General features: G+C 41.8%; 2 long non-coding RNA genes across 2 annotated transcripts; both read left to right on the top strand.

Moving 5' to 3' along the window:
- Nucleotides 1-336: 336 nt before the first annotated feature.
- On the top strand, nucleotides 337-3,037 carry LOC110922184. Its single transcript, XR_002582944.2, has 3 exons — nucleotides 337-494; nucleotides 1,641-1,726; nucleotides 2,562-3,037. It is a non-coding gene; the product is annotated as an uncharacterized LOC110922184 (long non-coding RNA).
- A 2,952-nt stretch (nucleotides 3,038-5,989) lies between these two features.
- Nucleotides 5,990-8,448, top strand: LOC110922241. The gene is made up of 3 exons (XR_002582994.2): nucleotides 5,990-6,147; nucleotides 7,297-7,382; nucleotides 8,219-8,448. It is a non-coding gene; the product is annotated as an uncharacterized LOC110922241 (long non-coding RNA).
- Nucleotides 8,449-23,837: the final 15,389 nt, after the last annotated feature.

Below are 23,837 nucleotides of genomic sequence, written 5' to 3'. Positions count from 1 at the left end.
TTCAAATGCACAAACAATCTAATACATGCATGCTAATATGTTATACCTGATTCGTTTATCTGGATGATTCTTTTGTGTGATAAACTTGTCATTAACTTCATACGAGCCTCCATTTAACATGTATATGTAACGCCCCAAAAATTCGAATTACTTAGTTGCCAATATGTTAACGCGTTTATAAGAAGGAAATATAATAACTAGGTTATTAAACCTAGTTAAATGCCTAGCAAAACAAGAAAGGAAATGAAATTTGGGTCAATTATGATTAAGTGACAAACATGAGGGGTTAGTTTTGAATGAGTGAAAAGACAAAATATAAAAATAAAATTAAAAACCCCACACCCACACCTGGGCGTATGTGGGTGTTCGACCAGAGAAGAGAAAGAAGGGGGAAACCCCTTCTCAAACCCTAATCGACCAAATTGGATGAATTCTGGCTGAAATCGAACTTGCATGAACAAGATTCTTGATTGTTCAACTCTGTGAAACACATGGTAAGTGGTAATTTTGGATTTGATGATTTTTGTATGAATTAGGTTATGATCAATTTATGAAATTTTATGAAATCGAGCACGAATATATGTTAGAATTATCATATGGACTGTGAATTTATCAAGATTTTGGTGTTAATTGAGGTTTGAAGATGAAACCCACTTGGGCTAACAAAAGTGGCGACATGGGTATAACACCTATGTCGAATTCTTGTTCAAAAATTGATGTAGCATGTTGTATGCGATGAATGTTTGTTTGATAGTTTGAGTATGGTGTGATTGTAGGTCGATTTCAATAGTATTTGAATTTTTAAAGGCAAGAATAGGAAGATGAACATAAGATACTTGTACAATATATTCTATTAATGTGAAAACCCATCAAGTGTTTGATAAAATGCCTACATGAAACTTGAATTGATTCAAGTTTGTGTTGAAAAGTTAGTAAATTCGTCACTTTTGACAGCCCTAGATAGTCATCTTGTAAAGGCCGTATCTCATTCGTTATTAGGAGTTAGACAACGAGCCTTATATCGTTGAAAAGCTTGTTTCGCATATTACATTTCATATTTGGTCACAAGAGGCTGGTTATGAGATTTAGTGGGTCAAAATAGCATGAAAAGTTAGTAAATTCGTCACTTTTGACAGCCCTAGATAGTCATCTTGTAAAGGCCGTATCTCATTCGTTATTAGGAGTTAGACAACGAGCCTTATATCGTTGAAAAGCTTGTTTCGCATATTACAATTCTTATTTGAAAGTCGAAGTCAGATTATGTGATTAAAAAGGGGGAAAGTGACCCCGAACAGCTGCTGCGTGAAAAATGCAGCAATGAAAATAATGTGTTTTATGAACTTTAAACATATGATTTTTTTAAAAAAAAAGTCAACGAATATGCGAGTGGCATGATTAGACTTATGAATATGTTTATGAGATTTTAAAGAATCATGTATATGTGTTAGAACAATTATGTGTACGTACGTATGATAATAAATTTGAGTGAGTGAATGTTGAATATTGTGGTTGTTGGTTCATGTCATATGCATGATAAGCTTGACTAATGAAAGTCTATGTAGCTAAGAGCTAGGAATGGATGTGATATGAACGAACATGCATACTAACTATGATATGGACGTAATGACTTGAAATGATAGGAATCCCAATTGACATGGACTCAAGAATGGAAGGCTAATGGATCAAGGGTAAATAAAGAAGCTATGCACAAACTCGGACGCGCGATGTAAGTGATTCCAATTCACTTCTTAGTATGTACGTAGTATTTAACATTTATGTGTAGAAAAATATGCAAGAATCATGTAATGAATGAGAAGTATTGAGGTAAGTATTATTTTAGTATAACAAAGGAGTTGTTTATAATGAAAGTAAACTAGTAGGATTAGACGGGTCAAATAATGTATAAAGGGGTTTATAACCCGTTTGCTTATAAATCAGCTTTTGATGCGACCCGAAGTGATAAACGGATCCGTAAATAAATTACGGGCGCGTAGGAAAAAGAATCGGGTAAAACGGATCAAAAATGAGAGAGTTATGTCCGTTTCGGTAAGAATTAATGGCTGGGAAAAGTGCAGAGCTGACACGGCCGGGTGGTGAGCTGACACGGCGGGGTGAAGGTTCTGTGAAAAATATATGGTTAGCTGACACGGCCGGGTGGTTAACCCGACCCGGCCGGGTGAAGGGGCTGAAAATAAAAAAAAATAAAATAAAATAATATATGTAAGTAGGAAGTGGTTGCTATGAATGCACGTAAAAATTAGGAATGCATACCTTTATGAATGCGAAATGTTATAAATGTATAAAGGAATGGTACGGAATGGTTTCATTATGTTCGAGCATTAATGATTGCTAATGGTGTGTTTGAGATTGAAATGTATTGCAGGTATATGAACACCGGGTTCTTGAAGTATCGAAGTCGAACTCTGAATAAGAAAATACGAGAGGATAGTTAAATAAATCAAAGTTTCATTGTTAAATGTTATTCACTATTAGATTATATGAGAATCATGTTGTATAACGTTGTCAATGAATGATGGTTAAGTTGTATGTGATGTTCACAGGTATTGCACGTATCTCTACCACTACTATCGAAGATAAGCATGCATTGATCGAGCCTCAAATTAAAGATTGTACGGGAAGAACGGCCACGTAGTCTGATTTATGTATTGTCTTAAAGCGTTACTTTAATGTGGTTATTGTTAATCCCTTTTTTTGTAAATGTTTATCATTTGTATTTGAGCTTTTAAATAAGTAATGGGTCTAAATAAGAGAGAAAATTTTTGGGCTCATATTTTCCGCTGCGTCATGTTTAAGTTCTTACAGGGAATTGTTCATTATACGAACGGGTCATGCCCGAATTTTGTAAATAATAATACTTATTTGGAATAAGAAATATGGGTGTTACAAGTTGGTATCAGAGCCCTGGTTTGAGGGAAATCAAGTATGAGGAGGCAAATACTTGAACTCAAACCTGCGTGCTCTTGTAACCATGAACCCGTACAATCCAGGACTCGATCAAGATCTAAAGGTAAAAGCGGATGTAAGTATGTATTTATGCATGCGAATAAGGAAACTAACGGTTTTGTATGTGCAAGGTAAGCATAAGTGTTTGAAGAGGATGGTCCGTGGATGCAGAATAGGATGAATGCTAAGGCAGGCAAAGATGCAAATAGGCAAATTAACCCCAGGTACACGCTATTAATATGTATGGGTACCGATGTTAAAAGAAAAAGGAAGAGATCTCCTTGGGAGGGTAATTATTAAACGAAGGACAATGATGTGGTCTTGGGGAAGTTTTAGAAATATGCACGAAACTTAAACCCACTTCTCGGACATAAGGCGATGATTACACGAAGGCACGAAACTAGCATGTGGATTGCGCACCTGGCCAGTACGCAAGAAGCATATGACGTTCGTGAGACCGTGGTAATTATCGCAGTATGCCTGGTAGAACTGGGTAGCAGGTGGGCGTGCGGGTGAAATGGGTAATAAGACTCTCGGGAAATTGAGGATCCTACGTAAGAGTAAAGAGTATAAGTGATAAGAATGAAGAATGTTGAATCCGTAAGAAAGTACGGATCAACAAGATATGAATGCAAAATTGAATCCGCGAGACGGATTCAAAGAATGAAAGATATGAATGATATGTTAGAATCCGCGAGACGGGTTCAAAGGATGAAAGATATGAATGATATGTTTGAATCTGCGAGACGGGTTCAAAGGATGAAAGATATGAATGATATGTTAGAATCCGCGAGACGGATTCGAAACATGAAAGGGATGAAAGATATGAATGATATGTTAGAAACCGCGAGACGGATTCGAAACATAGAAGGGAATGAATGATAGAATGAAAAAGTTCGAAATTTGTAAATAGGCACGAATCAGATAAGTAAGAATGGATGACAAGAGTGAAAGGCTCAAAATTTTTTAATAATTATAGATAGAACGAGTAAATATTCCTTGTGAAGCGGATATTATTATTGCTAAGTTTTGAACTTATATATATGTAAATATATGAATATAATTACGCTCAAGTATTGTATGAAAGGATGGCTGAAAGGATAAATGAGTTATGCGGGTCAAATGGTGAGTACCATTTGAACCAGGTATTAATGTTTGAAATGGTTAAGTTATTTAATTGTAGGTGAGCATGATGTACGGAAATGTAATGTCACAAACTGGAAGGAAATAGTCAAGCAAAATATGGATAACAAGTCAATGGATTTCGACTTGTGCCAGGTATGTATAAAAGTTATGCATTTAATAGGAGTTTATGACTCGACTAGAGATGGATGCGTCAAGATAGAATAATCGATAGGCATATGTAAGATTGTATTTACAAAGTAGACTTCCGAAGGTCAAACGAAATATAATGATAAGTAATAAAGCAAGTAATAAAATGCGGGTAAAAAGGTGATTGTAGTTTGACTCTTGAGAAGCCGAATGAAGATGAATTGTTAATAATAAAACAAGTAATAAAGAATGGATAGATTAGTTCGGTCCATTAAGTAGGTATGAAACATCGAAAACGGTTGATGTGGCAAGAAGTTATAGCCGTAAGAAATAAACATTGGATAAATTACAAGCGTGAAATATGTTGATACTTGACTCTAGAGAGTCAAAGTGAATGACGGGTTACGACCCGGGCGAAAGACCTAAGCTTTAATGGAAAGGACAAGTGTACGTGAGGAGCACTAAAGCATAAAGCGATGAAATTAAATATATGCTTGAATTGACAAGAAGTACAAACATGTACTTCGTTATATGTATTCATAAAAAGAAAGAAGTGGCAGGTTGACTTTGAAAAGTCAAACGGCAGAAGTTGATAAATAAGTTAAAGAATTGCGGAAGAACAGTTATGTATTGAACCATCGTGAATGGGTCAAACAACTAAAATGATATGTTAAGAAATGGTCACATATAGACCTGTTTTGTATAGGTGGAACGCATCAATGTTCTACGAAGGAGTTGAGAAAGTATTAATATATAAATAAGGAACCAGGATGTGATAATCCTAGTAAGGTCAGTGAAAGAATGTTCATAAGCGAAAGCTCGTCACACGGATGAATGAGGTCAATCCGAAACATGGTATGGATGGTGACGAAGAGGACCGGCTCGTTACTGCATGTTCAAGTACTGCGTCAAGGAGGTAAGGTTAGCAAATTATTTAATAGATGAATATAAAATTTTACGCTATGATTGAACTTCTGTATGAATTATTGATAGCACAAAATGTGACATGAAAAGGAAGGTTTGACTCTTATAGGTCGACCAAGGAATGAATTTCAACTCGAACTTAATGTCATCGAGCTGTATGAATGCTAGTGCCTAATAAGTAAACCATGAAACGAGTTTAACCAGCAAGTAGTAACCGTAAGACACGGATGATAGCCGTAAATTGCGGCGGGTTTAAAATGAAAGCTCGCCTTAGACTCTAAAACCCATATGTGAATAGAACTTGAACCCACAAATGTGTTAAAATATGTTATTTGTACGAAGGGACGAAACTCGTTTATAAGTAGGTCTATTGTTAGATGATTATATGCATGAATGAGTACGATGTGTTGAATGCGTACGAGTGAACGAGATTGTATGCAGAAATGAATGAAATAATGATGACTATGGGATGTGTGACTAGTGTAAATTCTCACAACATGCTTATGTAAGTCTTCCAATGTAACTCGGATGAATGAACAAACGAGAATAAAACTAGACGGGTTATGGCAGAAAAGAAAGAGGTTTCGGGGACGAAACCTTCTTTAAGGGGGGTAGATTTGTAACGCCCCAAAAATTCGAATTACTTAGTTGCCAATATGTTAACGCGTTTATAAGAAGGAAATATAATAACTAGGTTATTAAACCTAGTTAAATGCCTAGCAAAACAAGAAAGGAAATGAAATTTGGGTCAATTATGATTAAGTGACAAACATGAGGGGTTAGTTTTGAATGAGTGAAAAGACAAAATATAAAAATAAAATTAAAAACCCCACACCCACACCTGGGCGTATGTGGGTGTTCGACCAGAGAAGAGAAAGAAGGGGGAAACCCCTTCTCAAACCCTAATCGACCAAATTGGATGAATTCTGGCTGAAATCGAACTTGCATGAACAAGATTCTTGATTGTTCAACTCTGTGAAACACATGGTAAGTGGTAATTTTGGATTTGATGATTTTTGTATGAATTAGGTTATGATCAATTTATGAAATTTTATGAAATCGAGCACGAATATATGTTAGAATTATCATATGGACTGTGAATTTATCAAGATTTTGGTGTTAATTGAGGTTTGAAGATGAAACCCACTTGGGCTAACAAAAGTGGCGACATGGGTATAACACCTATGTCGAATTCTTGTTCAAAAATTGATGTAGCATGTTGTATGCGATGAATGTTTGTTTGATAGTTTGAGTATGGTGTGATTGTAGGTCGATTTCAATAGTATTTGAATTTTTAAAGGCAAGAATAGGAAGATGAACATAAGATACTTGTACAATATATTCTATTAATGTGAAAACCCATCAAGTGTTTGATAAAATGCCTACATGAAACTTGAATTGATTCAAGTTTGTGTTGAAAAGTTAGTAAATTCGTCACTTTTGACAGCCCTAGATAGTCATCTTGTAAAGGCCGTATCTCATTCGTTATTAGGAGTTAGACAACGAGCCTTATATCGTTGAAAAGCTTGTTTCGCATATTACATTTCATATTTGGTCACAAGAGGCTGGTTATGAGATTTAGTGGGTCAAAATAGCATGAAAAGTTAGTAAATTCGTCACTTTTGACAGCCCTAGATAGTCATCTTGTAAAGGCCGTATCTCATTCGTTATTAGGAGTTAGACAACGAGCCTTATATCGTTGAAAAGCTTGTTTCGCATATTACAATTCTTATTTGAAAGTCGAAGTCAGATTATGTGATTAAAAAGGGGGAAAGTGACCCCGAACAGCTGCTGCGTGAAAAATGCAGCAATGAAAATAATGTGTTTTATGAACTTTAAACATATGATTTTTTTTAAAAAAAAAAAGTCAACGAATATGCGAGTGGCATGATTAGACTTATGAATATGTTTATGAGATTTTAAAGAATCATGTATATGTGTTAGAACAATTATGTGTACGTACGTATGATAATAAATTTGAGTGAGTGAATGTTGAATATTGTGGTTGTCGGTTCATGTCATATGCATGATAAGCTTGACTAATGAAAGTCTATGTAGCTAAGAGCTAGGAATGGATGTGATATGAACGAACATGCATACTAACTATGATATGGACGTAATGACTTGAAATGATAGGAATCCCAATTGACATGGACTCAAGAATGGAAGGCTAATGGATCAAGGGTAAATAAAGAAGCTATGCACAAACTCGGACGCGCGATGTAAGTGATTCCAATTCACTTCTTAGTATGTACGTAGTATTTAACATTTATGTGTAGAAAAATATGCAAGAATCATGTAATGAATGAGAAGTATTGAGGTAAGTATTATTTTAGTATAACAAAGGAGTTGTTTATAATGAAAGTAAACTAGTAGGATTAGACGGGTCAAATAATGTATAAAGGGGTTTATAACCCGTTTGCTTATAAATCAGCTTTTGATGCGACCCGAAGTGATAAACGGATCCGTAAATAAATTACGGGCGCGTAGGAAAAAGAATCGGGTAAAACGGATCAAAAATGAGAGAGTTATGTCCGTTTCGGTAAGAATTAATGGTTGGGAAAAGTGCAGAGCTGACACGGCCGGGTGGTGAGCTGACACGGCGGGGTGAAGGTTCTGTGAAAAATATATGGTTAGCTGACACGGCCGGGTGGTTAACCCGACCCGGCCGGGTGAAGGGGCTGAAAATAAAAAAAAAATAAAATAAAATAATATATGTAAGTAGGAAGTGGTTGCTATGAATGCACGTAAAAATTAGGAATGCATACCTTTATGAATGCGAAATGTTATAAATGTATAAAGGAATGGTACGGAATGGTTTCATTATGTTCGAGCATTAATGATTGCTAATGGTGTGTTTGAGATTGAAATGTATTGCAGGTATATGAACACCGGGTTCTTGAAGTATCGAAGTCGAACTCTGAATAAGAAAATACGAGAGGATAGTTAAATAAATCAAAGTTTCATTGTTAAATGTTATTCACTATTAGATTATATGAGAATCATGTTGTATAACGTTGTCAATGAATGATGGTTAAGTTGTATGTGATGTTCACAGGTATTGCACGTATCTCTACCACTACTATCGAAGATAAGCATGCATTGATCGAGCCTCAAATTAAAGATTGTACGGGAAGAACGGCCACGTAGTCTGATTTATGTATTGTCTTAAAGCGTTACTTTAATGTGGTTATTGTTAATCCTTTTTTTTTTGTAAATGTTTATCATTTGTATTTGAGCTTTTAAATAAGTAATGGGTCTAAATAAGAGAGAAAATTTTTGGGCTCATATTTTCCGCTGCGTCATGTTTAAGTTCTTACAGGGAATTGTTCATTATACGAACGGGTCATGCCCGAATTTTGTAAATAATAATACTTATTTGGAATAAGAAATATGGGTGTTACAGTATAGTGCTATAGGAGTAACACACCGCCCGTAGACTTGTGGTCATGTTAAATTTAATACTTGCGGTAATCCGAGAGTTGACTTGAATATTCACATGCTAGTTTATACGTTAATCTTGATAACTAAAGTTTGCCATGTGGATTCGTTTAAATCATTTTATACTTATGTTATGTATCAAACTTGTATACTCGCCAATACTTTTGTATTGAACCATGTATTTTTAACATATTGCAGGTTGATGATGTTGAGACGATGAAACTTAGTTGGGATTCTCTAGATACACACTTAGAATCATTAGACTATGTTGTTGTATCAGTTTTGAACAATGTTGTATTTGCTTCATGTTTTGTTGTTGTATTTGAAACAATTGTTGTATTTTGTATTCCATGTATTGTAATTCGACTATGTTATTATGAAATGAAATCAGTTTTGTTATAAATATTGTCGCAAATAGTGTTATGAAGTCTCGAGTAATCTCGTTCGTCTCACTCCAATGTTTCCGCCATCGGTTGGGGTGTGACAACCTCAATGTCTGTTGTAGTTACTGGTCTCTCTGTTGTAACTGTTACACATCTTTATCATGCTTCCCATTACATATATACATAACTAATCAACAAAAATTTTTTTATATTTTGCAGATTTCAAGATGTTAAGGACCTAAGACGAGTTACAACGTAAGAATTTAGCTAGAAATGAAGACTGGTGTGTTGCCAAAAACCGGTGCCTAATTGTATTTAAGTTTGCGTTTTTACATAAACTTGAGTTTCGAATTGCCTACTTTGATGTGATTTGTGTGTTTGCAGATTAACAAAGTTTAAGGAGCTTTATGGAGCATCGAGATGGAAAACAGATCAACCGGGAGCGAGAAACAAGCAAACAGAAAACAAGGATTAGAGGGGTCGAAGGCAACGCCCTCTGGGTGGTCTCGTCGGGCAGATTTGTCCGTATACAGTTCGTTAGGCCGTCGGGTACTTCTTGACTAACAAAGGGTCGTCGGCGACTCCCTAGTGGGTTGTCAGCGACGTCCTCCCTTGATTCCAGACGCGAGATTTCAATTTTGAATGATTGGAGACGGGGTATATCACTTGTTTTTGGCCATTTGCGAGGAGTTAAAAAAATCTGGAGTTTGAAACACTATTTTGGAGCCACAACCATCCCCAACATCATCTCCTACCTCTACCAATCCATCCAATTCATCTGAATCTTCCATAATCATCATTCCATAATCCATCCTAAACCTAATCCACCATCATTTCACTGATTCATTCATCATCACCATCAACCCTAAACCTAACCATCATCCATCTTCATTATCAAGCTTCGAGATGTTGTTTGAGTTTCAATCATCCAGTGATCACATTCCATTCACTATGAGCGGCTAATCCTCTTGGGATTCACCCAGGTGTAGGTTTTTATAAGATTCTAGGGTTAAACATTGTTTTGAGATTTGATTTGTGACAAATTGTATTTTGATTTTGAATGTAACACCTCATAAAATCATATCCATTGAAATAAAGACACGTGTCATGTAAGACAAACGTGTCAGGAACCCGGATCAAATAAAAGATGTATGGTAGGATTTAAAAAGGCGACATGTTATTAAAATACCTCTGAGCGGCCAAAGTTATAAATCCCAAGATCCTTAAATCATTATGATAAACATCTAATGTATATCTAGCCTGTTGTTTCTAAATAAATAAAATTTCCATTTTATATGGAAATTGGATTCTTAAAATGTTACTACTACAATCAGGAATCTAGATTCTTGGTTAAAGGAATTGAATTTGAATTAATGCATGTCCAAACAAATATTCTTGAGTTTTCCGTCACTTCAAGACTTGCCACAAAGTGCCAAAGGGGTGTAATGTAACAACTGTCACTAAAATCAATAATTAGGACGATAATTAGTCAATAAGAAAACCCAAATTGAGACACCCAATTAATTCTGCACTAGCCCTAAAATTTTCAGGACAAGCGGAATTAGGATCAGGGCCCCTAAAACTCAAGGGGGTAAACCCTAATTGGATGTTTATCTATTAAAAACGTTGTTAACCTCTGATTGGTTAAAATTCTTGACTCATCCACGCTACACCCGTGCATGGCAAGTCTAGGACATTTAGGTATCCCTTACGGACCGTAAGGGATCAGGCTTACGGTCCGTAAGCATGGCCAAATTTTGGCTATAAATAGCCGACTTTGGGACTCGATCTGGGAAGTGAAAACGACGCTCAGAAGTTCTGTGTACGTCGAATTAGAGCTGTAATACTACAATTAAACACACACAATCACGAGGTGCTGCCGCAATCAGGGTAATAACTCGATCGCTATTACGATTCAACGTCCGATCGATTATAACTATCCAACGATTGTCTAAGTGCTGCTAAAATTGAGCTAATACTTTGATTATTCGTCGTGATTTCGACTTGAATAGTTGAGTGCTGTTCGAATTCGGACTATGCTCTGTTATTCGTTGTGAATCCGATTGAACTATTAAGTATTGCACTTGTTAATCATTGTGAGGGTTTGATCTCGTGAATTGACGTAACTGCGGGATTAGTTACTAACCTATTGTGTGTGCATTATTACTATATTAGGTTAAATCAAGGCTCGTGATGTATTGCAAAATACATCGGTATTCGCGTCGGTTTTAGTCGTTAGTTAGTTAGTTTTAGTGTCGGTTTAGTTTAGAATGTACATACTTTTGATTTATTTGTGTTTCCAGGTCTTTACAGCCAAAAGGATCGAATACGAGCAGAAATCTGGAAAGGCGGAAGGCCGGCACGGAAACCGAGGAAGTCGGGAGCTGAAACGAAGCGAAATTACAGTTCTGGAGTTCCCAGGCGGGCCGCGTGGACATAACAGTCAGCTTTACGCGCCCCGCATGAACTAAAAGGAGAAATCAAGGAAACTTAACCTCTCGCGCCCCGCGTCAACTTGAGCAGAACTTCTACGCGGGCCGCGAGAGATATGAAGAATGTTTCTGATCTTTTAAACCCTAGGCGGCCCGCATCACCTCTTCACTATATTTTACGCGGGCCGCGTGAAGATGTTATGTCGGCAACAGTCGCGGATTGCATGGAAAGTTAGGGTTTTTGGTTATATAATAACATATATGCGTGCACAGCCGGCCATAGACGAACTTGGGCATCTTAGGGCAAGTATTGGCTGCTGATTGAAGGCTGTTGAAGTTTTTTGGAGCATCTTGGAAGCTTGGAATCATTGGGATAGCACTTTGGAACATTCGGGAGTGAAGATTCGGGTTCTACATACCTTATTCTTTCGTTCTTCGTTTGTTTAAACCTTGTTACTCATGAATTCGGATTATACAATGTTTTTGATTATGTTCTTGATGATGTTTTCCGGCTAAAACCATAAACTACCTAGGCTAATGACTATGGCATAATAAAGTTTGGATTTTTATTTGATTATTGATGTGGTTGTGGATCTTTCTTGTATTGTAAACGCTATGGTAGTTTGTCTTGGTGCGTATGTGTGCTTGTGATTATTTTATTATTGTTTATTGTTTCATTCGATTCTTGGTGACGGTCTTTATCAAAGAATAGAGTCGGATTAGGGTTCTTGATTTAGGTGAGTGTCTATATCACATAATAAGTCATTAATCCTTTAGGGTGAAAACGCGTTAGTAACCTTAGGAACAATATTCGGTAATTAATTAAAATCAAGTGTGCTGCTAGACTCGTCGCGGAAAGGCTCGAGGATATTAATAGGTCTCGGAGTAGTCATAAGGAATTAACCACCCATTGTCTATTAAGCCAAGATTAAACCCATAGTTGCTTTAGACGTTCGCGCGGCAAAGTAGAGCGTCTTACATAAGCACTTTCAAGAAACTAGAGGACGGAAAAGAAATCTAGAAAACCGGTGAGCGTAACATCCTAGGTAGTGCCACAAGAATCGCCTCGAGAGTGTTTGAGGGGCTTAGTGGTATCTTAATAGGTTTAGCATTAGAAGATCCCGGTTCCACACCACAGCATTATCACATAGGAATCCATTCTAAGTTTAGCCTGCGTCTAGCCTAGGTAGTCTTCATCCTCACTGGTCAGACCCTTCGTTTGAGTTCGTGTCTAGCTTTCTAGTATACTTTTATTATTCTATTTAGGATTTTTAGAAACCCCCCCAAATTAATAAACAATTTAGTATGTCGTGTCAGTTTGAGTCTAGATAGAGTCGTAGCGTAGTCAGTAGAGTCTCGTGGGTTCGATACTCGGACTTACTTTAGCTTTACTACATCGATCGGTTCACTTGCCGGTTGCGTGTTTTAGGGTTTAGGTCGAGTCTTAGTTTTATAAATTTAAAGCTTAGAGAGTCTAGAATTAGGGTAATTTAGTTAGTTTTATTTGACCCATTTTTAGCACATCAAGTTTTTGGCGCCGTTGCCGGGGACTCTTGGCGATTGCGCTGATTACTTTGTTTGGACTTACTTGACATATTACGTGCTATTTGTTTCTTTGTTTGAGTCGTAAGTGTCTAAGTAATTTAGTGTCTTTTTATAGTTAGTCGAGTCATTTAGTAGAGTCTTCTTACTTGTTTGTTTTCGGTTTTTGCAGTGGATGCCCCATACGCGCTCGCAGGGACCGCCGCTGTTGCCGTTTGCACTCAAGTCTTCCTTCTCGTCATCTACGTCCGAGGTACGTGCTTCTAGCTCTACTTCATTTTCACAGTCCACCCCAGCTTTCGATTTTACACCAAAGTCTTCACCCCACAATTCCCCGCCACCCACCCGCCCCCCTAGTCCACCACCCGTAGCTCACATGGCCCGTAGGACAGTTTACGACCAGGCTACCACCGGCTTCGCCGGTGGTAATTCCCCCATCACCCTTCCCGAGATCCCGAACGATCGGTCTTGGCAGATACCATCCTACATTATGACCGCCATCACCAATTCCTGCCAGTTCCATGGTCGTGACGACGAGGATGCCCCGCCCATATCAATCGCATCACTCGTCTCTGCAGCACCTTCTCCATTGAGGGTGTCAATCTTGATGCTAGGTATCTTCAGGTTTTTCCGTTCTCACTTGCTGGACGCGCAACCGTCTGGTTCGATTCCCAGCCTGCTGGAACTTTCACTACTTGGGCAGGCCTTCGCGATGCATTCTTAGCCAAGTATTTTCCGCCAGCCAAGGCATCTCGCCTTCGTGACCAGATCCACTCATTTCGTATGGAGCCAGATGAGCCTTATCACTTAGCTTGGGAGCGTTTTCAGACTCTGATTACCCGTTGTTCTCAGCATGGTCTATCTGACTGGGCGTTAGTAGAGAAGTTCTACAATGGACTTACTCCTGAGATTAGGGCTCGTTTCGATACTTCAGCAGGAGGTCAGCTTATGGGAAAGAAGACAGTGGCGGAGTGCAATGATTTATTTGAGAGTTTTGCCCACTCCGATATGGACTACAGCACTACCAGCAGGACTTCCATTCCTGTGCGTACCACCTCGGCCGGTCGAGGGGTAAACCAAGTTGGCTTGGATTCATCGGTAGCTGCTGCAGTCGAGAGAGCGAAGGAGGAATTGAGGCAAGAGATGAGGCAGGAGTTGAATGAGATAAAGAAGAAAGTCGATAGGTGTGAGGTTTGTCGAGGGGGACATGATACTATAGATTGTCCTACGATCACTCTTGAGCAGGTAGAGTACATAGCCGGTCAGTCTAGGGGTCCCACGAATCCGTTCAATAATTCTAATTCCAACTGGCGCGGTAGTGTTAATTCGAGTGGTTATCGTTCGTCTGGAAATCCTCCTGGATTTCCATCTGGTCAGTATCAGAGTAAAGGGCCCGGTATTTACACGCATTCTGGTTCATGGCAGTTTAGTGGGTCAGGTTCGAGTGGTCAGTTTATGAGTGGAGGACCGACTCAGGAGAGTCAGGGTAGTGGGAAGGCTCCTGAGGTTAGTACGAACAGGTTGGAGGAGATGTTCGCCCAGATGATGACGCGGTCCGATGCGTTCATGAAAAATCAGGAGCAAATTAATAAAAACAACGAGCTCCAGTTCAAGAATCAGCAGGCCGCCCTCCTTGATCTTCAGAGGACAGTAGGCGGGCTTGCTAAGCAGTTGCAGGAGCACCCGCCGTGTCAGTTTTCGGGAAACACTTTCACGAATCCCGCGAACCAGTCAGCAAAGGCGATTACGACCCGTAGTGGGAAGAGTTTGGGAGAGGTCGTGAGAGAGAGAGTTGAAGAGGAGAAAGAGGATGAAGTCGATGAGGAGATCGAGATGGAGGCTCCAGGCAAGGTGCACACGAGGCTAGCCCCAGCAAGTACAGCACACGCCGAGGAGTCGCCAGTAGAGCAGAGAGTGGAGAAGCAGCCGACGAAGGTTCGGCCGGCACCGGTGATTGATTATTCTCGCCTTCCGTTCCCCGCCCGTGCCAGGCAGCAGAAATATGCTCAGGAGTACGGGAAATTCCTCGAGATGTTTACTCAGTTGAAGATCAATCTTCCGTTCATCGAGGCGCTTCAGTCTATGCCTAAGTACGCGAAATTCCTTAAAGATCTTTTGAAGCGTAAGGAGAGAATCGGTGAGCTTTCGAATATTCCATTGACAGGAGGTTGTTCCGCGGTAGTCTTGAATAAGCTACCAGAGAAGTTGACCGACCCTGGCACATTCACGATTCCATGTCTCTTTGGGGGAGCCGTTACCCCTTCTCACGCCTTAGCCGATTTAGGGGCCAGCATCAACTTGATGCCATTCTCGTTGTATGAGCGTCTTGGTCTAGGAGAGCTTACACCCACGCGCATGTCATTGTCCTTGGCTGACCGATCAGTCAAGTATCCTCGTGGGATAGTAGAGAATTTGTTGGTGAAGGTCGATAGGTTTGTGTTCCCAGTAGACTTCGTTGTGCTCGATATGGAGGCCGATGAGAGAGTTCCGATTATTTTAGGCCGTCCATTCCTTCGAACCGCAAAGGCGATCATTGACGTCTTTGACGGTAAGATTTCTCTTCGTGCGGGTGACGAGGTTGTCACATTCGAGATCGATAGGGCGATGCAGCATCCTAGTTGTGGAGATGATGTTAGTGGGCCGTGTCATTCCGTCTATTTTCTCAATTCATTCATATCTTGTGTCGACACGTGCTTCGAGTACATTAGTGGAGCCGATCTGGTAGGTGAGGGAGTGGTTGACGAGCATTCTGAGGATGAGGTAGATGAGGTAGAGGAGGAGCAGTTTGATGAGAGTGACGAGGTTAGTGCTGAGCCATTAGAGCTCGATGCGATTAGTGATGAGAGTACTCCTGTAGAGATTCCACCGCCTTTAGAACTTAAGGTTCTTCCATCCCATCTCGAGTACGCGTTTCTAGGAGAGAAGCCGAATATGCCTGTCATCATTTCTTCAAAGTTGACAGAGGAGGAGAAGTCGAGGTTGATTGAGGTGCTTAGAGAGCACAGTGATGCGATTGCATGGAGGCTATCCGATATCAAGGGCATCAGCCCTACCTTTTGCACGCATCGCATTCTGATGGAGGACGTTTTCAAGCCTGTAGTGCAGCCGCAGCGTCGGTTGAATCCGAATATGCAGGAGGTAGTGAAGAAGGAGGTGATGAAGTTGCTAGAGTCTGGGTTGATCTATCCTATTTCTGATTCAGCTTGGGTGAGTCCTACGCAGGTCGTCCCGAAGAAAGGGGGGATGACGGTTGTTCTGAATTCGAAGAATGAGCTTATTCCGTCTCGTACTGTTACGGGTTGGCGTGTGTGCATTGACTATCGAAAGTTAAATGACGCCACTCGTAAAGATCATTTTCCGCTCCCATTCATTGATCAGATGCTTGAGCGTCTCGCGGGTCAGCAGTTCTATTGCTTTCTCGACGGGTTTTCGGGTTATTTCCAGATTCCTATTGCACCAGAGGATCAGGAGAAAACCACTTTTACATGTCCATATGGCACATACGCGTACCGACGCATGCCATTTGGATTATGTAACGCTACTGCCACATTCCAGCGTTGTATGATCGCGATCTTTCAGGATATGGTCGAGAGTTCGATGGAGGTTTTTATGGATGACTTCTCAGTGTATGGTAGTTCTTTCGATCAGTGTTTGGCGAATCTTGAGAGGATGTTGAAGAGATGCGTGGAGACGAAGTTGATGCTAAACTGGGAGAAGTGTCACTTCATGGTGACTGAGGGGATTGTGCTAGGGCACAAGATTTCGCGAGCAGGTATTGAGGTTGATAGAGCGAAGATAGATACGATTAGCCAGCTTCCTCCGCCGACTAGTGTGAAGTCGGTTCGTAGTTTTCTCGGTCATGCGGGATTTTATAGGCGCTTTATTAGGGATTTTTCCAAAATCACTCGCCCCATGACGCGATTGTTAGAGAAGGACGTTCCTTTCGTCTTTGACGAGGAGTGCCTTCGAGCGTTTGAGTTTCTGAAGGAGAGGTTAGTGAGTGCACCGATCCTCGTATCGCCTGATTGGAGCTTACCATTCGAGCTGATGTGCGATGCGAGTGACTACGCAGTTGGTGCGGTGTTAGGGCAGAGACGGGAGAAGCATTTTCACCCAATTTACTACGCGAGTAAAACGCTGAATGATGCCCAGGAAAATTACACCACCACGGAGAAGGAGTTGTTGGCGGTGGTGTTCGCGTTCGATAAATTCCGATCATATCTCGTTCTTTCGAAAACCGTCGTGTTCACTGATCATTCTGCTCTGCGTCACTTGTTTCAGAAGAAGGACGCGAAGCCGCGTCTTATACGATGGATTCTGCTTCTTTCCGAGTTCGACATTGAAATTAGGGATAAGAAGGGGGCAGAGAATGTGGCGGCGGACCACTTGTCCCGCTTAGAGGATCCGAAGCGTGAGGAGATTCGTGAGGAGGCGATAGGAGATAGATTCCCTCACGAGTCTATTGATGCTGTCACGGCAGGAGCCGTGGACCTCCCGTGGTTTAGCGATATAGCCAATTATTTGGCCGACGGGTTTGTGATGGAGAGGTTGAGTTTGCAGGAGAAGCGGAAGCTGACGAGGGACGCTAGGAAGTACATTTGGGACGATCCCTATCTCTTCAGGATAGGCGGTGATCGAGTCCTGAGGAAGTGTGTTAGTAGAGAAGAAGGTGCGGGGATCCTGAGACACGTGCATGAGGGTTTGACTGGAGGACACCATGGTGCGCATGTGACCGCACAGAAGGTGTTTGATTGTGGTTTCTATTGGCCGACGGTGGTAGATGATGCGGCCGAGTTTGTGAGGAAGTGTGACCGGTGCCAGCGGACCGGCAACATCTCATCCAAGGATGAGATGCCCCAGAATCCCATTCAAGTGTTGGAAGTCTTTGACGTTTGGGGAATCGATTTCATGGGACCATTTCCATCTTCGAGTGGAAATCGGTACATCCTCGTTGCGATTGACTACGTTTCGAAGTGGGTGGAAGCTCAAGCTTCGCCTACGAATGATACACGAGTGGTGGTGAGGTTCTTGAAGAAGTTGTTTACGCGATTTGGTACGCCTAGAGCCATTATTAGTGATCGCGGCACGCATTTTTGCAATGCGGTTATGGAGAAGGCGTTGGAGAGATATGGAGTTACGCACCGCTTGTCCACCGCGTATCATCCACAAACGAGCGGTCAAGTGGAGAACGCGAATCGAGGAGTGAAGCGGATTTTGGATAAGACGGTAGGGAAGAGTAGGCAAGATTGGTCCGACAAGTTGGACGATGCGTTGTGGGCTTTCCGAACCGCCTATAAGACGCCATTAGGTACGACACCGTTTATGATCGTTTATGGGAAAGCGTGCCATTTACCGGTCGAGTTAGAGCATCAGGCTCTTTGGGCGCTCAAAACGGTGAATTTAGATTTGACCGAGGCCGCTAGGAGATGATTCTTCCAAATCCATGAGTTAGAAGCGCTTCGTGACGCCGCGTATGATCGTTCTTGGAGTATCAAGGAAAAGTCAAAAGCGTTGCATGATAGGAAGTTGCGAAAGTTGAAAGAATTCAAAGTGGGCGATCAAGTGCTATTGTTCAACTCGAGGTTGAAATTGATTGCCGGAAAGTTGAAGTCGAGATGGTCCGGGCCGTACGTCGTGAAGGAGGTTTTCCCGTACGGCACCGTCGAGTTGTTTGATGAAGCGAGTTCGCATGTGTGGAAGGTAAACGGGCATAGGTTGAAACACTGCATAGGGGGTCCCATCGATACCGCCGAAGAGGAAACCGTTCCTCTTTCGGACCCGCCTAGCACCGCCACGTAGGTTCTTGAGTGAAAACTCAAGTGTAGAGTTTGTACATTGAGTCGTTGTCCGTGTCGTGTCTTTAGTTTAGCGTTTGTGTGTTTTTGCGTCTTTTATGTCGTTTTGCGTGTTTTTGCGTCTTGCGTGTGTCGTGAGTATTTTTGCAGGTTTCATTACCTTTACGGGGCCGAAGTCGATCACCGAACAGCTGCACAGGTACGTTTGACGTTGAAAACGAGGAAATAAGTGCAGGGGGTAAAATGGGTATTAATAAAAATAAATTTCTGCTGTAAATTGCTGCTGCTGTCAACCAAACAGCAGATTTCTGCTGTCCAGGCGGCCCGCGTGGTGTTTCTCTTCACTTTCTCGCGGCCCGCTTGGACTTAAAAAGAATTAAAAAGTAATCACCCACTCGCGGCTCGCCTTCACTTATCATCACACTTTACGCGGGTCGCGTGGTTGTTAAAGGGGTTTAAAAAAAATAAAGTTTAAGCGGCCCGCTTCATATTGGTATCATACTTCACGTGGGTCGCGTGAACAGTCTCAGTCGGCATCCTCATCAAAACCCCCAATCTGTGCTCATTTCAAACCCTAACCCTTTTATCAAATCCCTCCGGCGATTCACAAACCACCACTACCACCCATACCACCGAACACCACCATTGCCCCACCTGTTCACCACCGCCATACACCATCTCCACCACTGACAACCACCACCACCCTCGCCATCGATCTCCACCATTACAACCACTGTACCGGCGACCACCATCATCAAAGACTGTTAAACCACCACCACCCCTGCCGCCGATCACCACCACCATTCCACCCACTGTCACCATTTCATCACCTTCCACAGTTCCACCGCTACTACAGTTCGCCGACCACCATTTCCACCGCAGACCACCGTTGTTCCCACACCATTGTTCCCACCACACTATTTTCTGTTCACTCGGTTCGGTCGACTGCGAGGTATGTTATCCTGCTCAATCACTTGTTTGTTTTTCGTTGTGTCGAGTCGAGTCAGTAGTCTGTTTAGGAAGTCATCGAGTCTAGTGCAGTCCGTCTTGATTGTGTTGAGTCCGCAGGCTTGTGTTTTGTGCGTTCAGTTCGTTTCGTAGTCAGTCGAGTCTGTCAGTAGGCAGTGGGTTGTCTTTTCGGGTCAGTGCCCGAGTGTTTTACGACGAGTTCTTCTTGTTTGCTTTCCGAATATTCTGCTAGGGTGCGGGTGGCACGGGTTGGTTTGACTTATTGATTGATTTGAGAGGCGTGAGGTTGGGGTTTGATAGACTTATAGGGGAGTGGTTTTGTCCGTGGAATTTTTTTTTTTTTGGCATGTTGTTCGGACGCGCACATTTATTTGGGATACGATAACCTTCAAGTGTGGGGAGGCTTTTCGCGCATTTTTTTTTTACATAAAATCACCATTTTCACATATTTTGCGCGCATCGCTTCCATTGCTTCCACGCTTCGGGTTCATTGATACTATCTCGGCACTTGGGATTGCTCGAGGGCGAGCAAGGTGCCGAGAGGGGGTAAAAGTGTATATTTTGTGGTTTGGCGTCTAAAGTGTCGTTTTCGAGTCGTAGTGTCGTAGGTTGCGTCTATAGTCTAGTTTTTGCGTCGTCGAGTCGTGTTGCGTCGTGTTAGTGTTGTGTTTTGCGCGTACTATTGCATCGCTTGATTTTAGGCCGCTTCGCTCGTACTCAATCTCCATTCGGGCGAGGTTGGCCTGGTTTCGAGTTGTTTATGTGATATGCACTTGTATCGGACAACGGCCGCGAACGAAATGCTATACGGCCGTCGTCCGATTGTACATTATTATATTATTATTTTATTTGAAAAAAAAATAAAAATAAAAAAAATAAAAAACAGAAAAATTCCAAAAAAAAAATCAAAAAAATTCAAAAATACCAAAAATAGCTTGTGGTTACTAACGGTTCACCTGTTTTGCATGTTATTTGATCTGTTGTGAACAGGATGTCAGGTGCAGGATCCTCTTCGGGTGTGAAGCGCAAGAGGCGCAATACTCGTACTCAGGCGGCTGCACAGGAGCAACCGGATGCTCCGGTACTTCGAGAGATCACATACAGGGATGCTGGGACCCCACACGGGCAGAGTGAAAGGCTGGTTGAGAGCCCGTTGTTGCGCTTTACGTTGGGATCATATGAGTACATGAAATTCGGGGCAATAAAAAAATTGAAGTTCTTAGAGTTTAACAGGATTGACTGGGACTTGGTTAATCGGTTGGGACAGGTCGAGAGAATTCAGGAGCTTCTAGGGGAGAAGTTTAGGTGGGCGTTGGAGTGTGAGATGCCTCAGTATCTTGAGCTGACTATGGAGTTTCACTCCACATTCATTTATAGGCACCCAGGAGGGTTCGACCAGCCGGATGTGGTTTCGTTTGCGTTGGGCAAACAGGTTTTTAATATGAGTCTGATACAGTTTGCAGAGGCGACAGGGTTATATTCGGCTGAGGAGGTTGGGTCAGACGAGTTTAGAGGTTTATTGAGGCAGGTTGTGAGAGACCCGGCGGAGGCGTGTGTGCTGAAGGAGGATTTAGCACGGTTCTGGCGCACCATTGCTATTTCACCATATTCGAGCAATTTGGTGGCGTCAGACATCATGGATCCGGTATATAGGTTCGTGCACAAGATCTTAGCGTCTACGTTAATAGGGAAGCACGAGGGAGACAAGGTAAATCAGCACAGTTTGTTTTGTTTGATGTGTATGGTTGAGAGGCTGCCAGCCAACCTAGCTAGTATTTTGGCATGGTCCCTAGCGAGGCCGATGAAGGGGGGAGGTACAGCCAGATTGTATGGTGGGCCGTATATCACGATGTTGGCAGCCAATTTGGGTGTGTTTACGGATTTTCCGGCTGAGAGGATGACTGAGGGACCAACTCCATCTCTCGTGGAGCTGAGGAGTTTACAGCTGGCTGGGATAGTCACGTTTACTGAGCCGCTAGCATGAACAGAGATTCTGCCAGCACCACCGTCTCCGGATCCGACTGCCGAGGAGGCAGCGCACACCACGATTCCGGAGCGGTATCAGGTGCCACTTCAGAGGCACCAGCTCCCAGCACGGGAGTATCCTTTCAGGCAGCCGCGGCCAGAGCCGCTGACTTTGGAGGGTTTGTACGGTAGGGTGGAGCAGGTTAGGCATGAGATGCAGTTGGGTTTTCAGGCTATATACGATCACTTCCATATACAGCCACCACCGGTATGGCAGCCACAGCAGGGGGGTCCAGCTGGTGGAGAGGAGGAGCCTGCCGGTGCACAGCAGGGTGGAGCAGGAGATGCATGAGGATGTGCAGCAGTGCTTGGAGCATTTATATCTTTTGTTTTATTTTTATGCTGTTTTTGATCCTCATAGTCGGTTTGTATTGATATGTTATATTGGTTGGTCGGGTTGTGGGTTGATTGATACTTGTTGGATGATACTTTGATGATATATATTATTTTGGCTTAGTATGTTTTGAGTGATAGGTTGATTTTGATGCCGCTTCCGTTCGCGTGTCCGAGTTAGTACAGTTTGCTGAGCGCGTTTTGGATTGGAGGGCATGTGTGGTATCGACTGGCATACTGACAGTCTCACATATGATTCAGCTAAGTCGTTCCACTTGTATACTTGTATATTTATTTATTTATTTTTGTTTTTAGGTTTTAGGAGTCGTGTTTCCATCCTTGCATTAGGGACAATGCAACATTCAAGTGTGGGGATGGGAACTTGTAGTTAGTGAGTCTTGAGTCGAAAAAAAAAATTGAAAAAATCAGAAAATGTCTTTTGAAATAAGAAGTTTGCAACATAAAAACGGAAAATGATAGAAAAGTCGGGTTTTTGTTCGGGTTCAAATAATAATAATATGAGATGATATAATTGAGCTTGTGTCTAGTTTGGGATGCGCGGGTAGGCTTGATTCGGTTTCGGGTTCCTTTGATATTAATTATACCTAATTGTCGGTCTACTAGTGGGTTCTCATCTAGGGAAAGTGGGGAAATTGAAACCGCCAATAATAGTATAAGGGATGCCGTTATAAGCTAAGATTTTTAGAGTTTTTGGTCATTATCTCGTTGAAAAAATAAATAAATAAATAAGCGAGCTAGAAACTAAATGAAAGTAGCCATTCTATGTAATCTGTGGTTGGGGATAGCGACTCTACAGCCGGAATACCGCTAGAATGTGTGAAATCGACCTTGCAAAATAAATAAAAAGTACCGAGGCCTATGTAATCTGTGGTTGGGGATAGCGACTCTACAGCCGGAATACCTCTAGGATTAGGGAAAGCAACGTCTACGCTCATAAATGTGAAAAAAAAATGAAAAAAAATGGGAAGAATAGATTTGATTTTAAACTCTCTTGATCTTGGTATAAGGCGGTTAGGAAATAACCCAGTGGTGGTTCCTTTTGTCCTATAAGCTTGAGGGGGGAGTAGGTGGACTTGCAATTCTTAGCGTGAGACCCTAGGTGGATTGACCGAACTTGAACCTAAATTGCATGATAAGGGCTTGAAACCGGGTTGGGTTTAAGAGGATCATTATACTTGTAATCGCGGCTAACACGAGTATCGATTTAATAAAATAACCTAAGCTTTTGTCCCGATCGACTATCTTGACTATGATTCCGTTTGCATTATTCTTTTTCGAGGACGAAAAAAAGATAAGTGTGGGGATATTTGATGTATTGCAAAATACATCGGTATTCGCGTCGGTTTTAGTCATTAGTTAGTTAGTTTTAGTGTCGGTTTAGTTTAGAATGTACATACTTTTGATTTATTTGTGTTTCCAGGTCTTTACAGCCAAAAGGATCGAATACGAGCAGAAATCTAGAAAGGCGGAAGGCTGGCACGGAAACCGAGGAAGTCGGGAGCTGAAACGAAGCGAAATTACAGTTCTGGAGTTCCCAGGCGGGCCGCGTGGACTTAACAGTCAGCTTTACGCGCCCCGCATGAACTAAAAGGAGAAATCAAGGAAACTTAACCTCTCGCGCCCCGCGTCAACTTGAGCAGAACTTCTACGCGGGCCGCGAGAGACATGAAGAATGTTTCTGATCTTTTAAACCCTAGGCGGCCCGCATCACCTCTTCACTATATTTTACGCGGGCC

This window comes from Helianthus annuus, chromosome 17 (genome assembly GCF_002127325.2).
Source record: "Helianthus annuus cultivar XRQ/B chromosome 17, HanXRQr2.0-SUNRISE, whole genome shotgun sequence".
Classification (NCBI taxonomy): Eukaryota; Viridiplantae; Streptophyta; class Magnoliopsida; order Asterales; family Asteraceae; genus Helianthus; species Helianthus annuus.
Note: the sequence above shows the minus strand (reverse complement) of the source record. Positions and strands in the feature narration are given on the sequence as shown.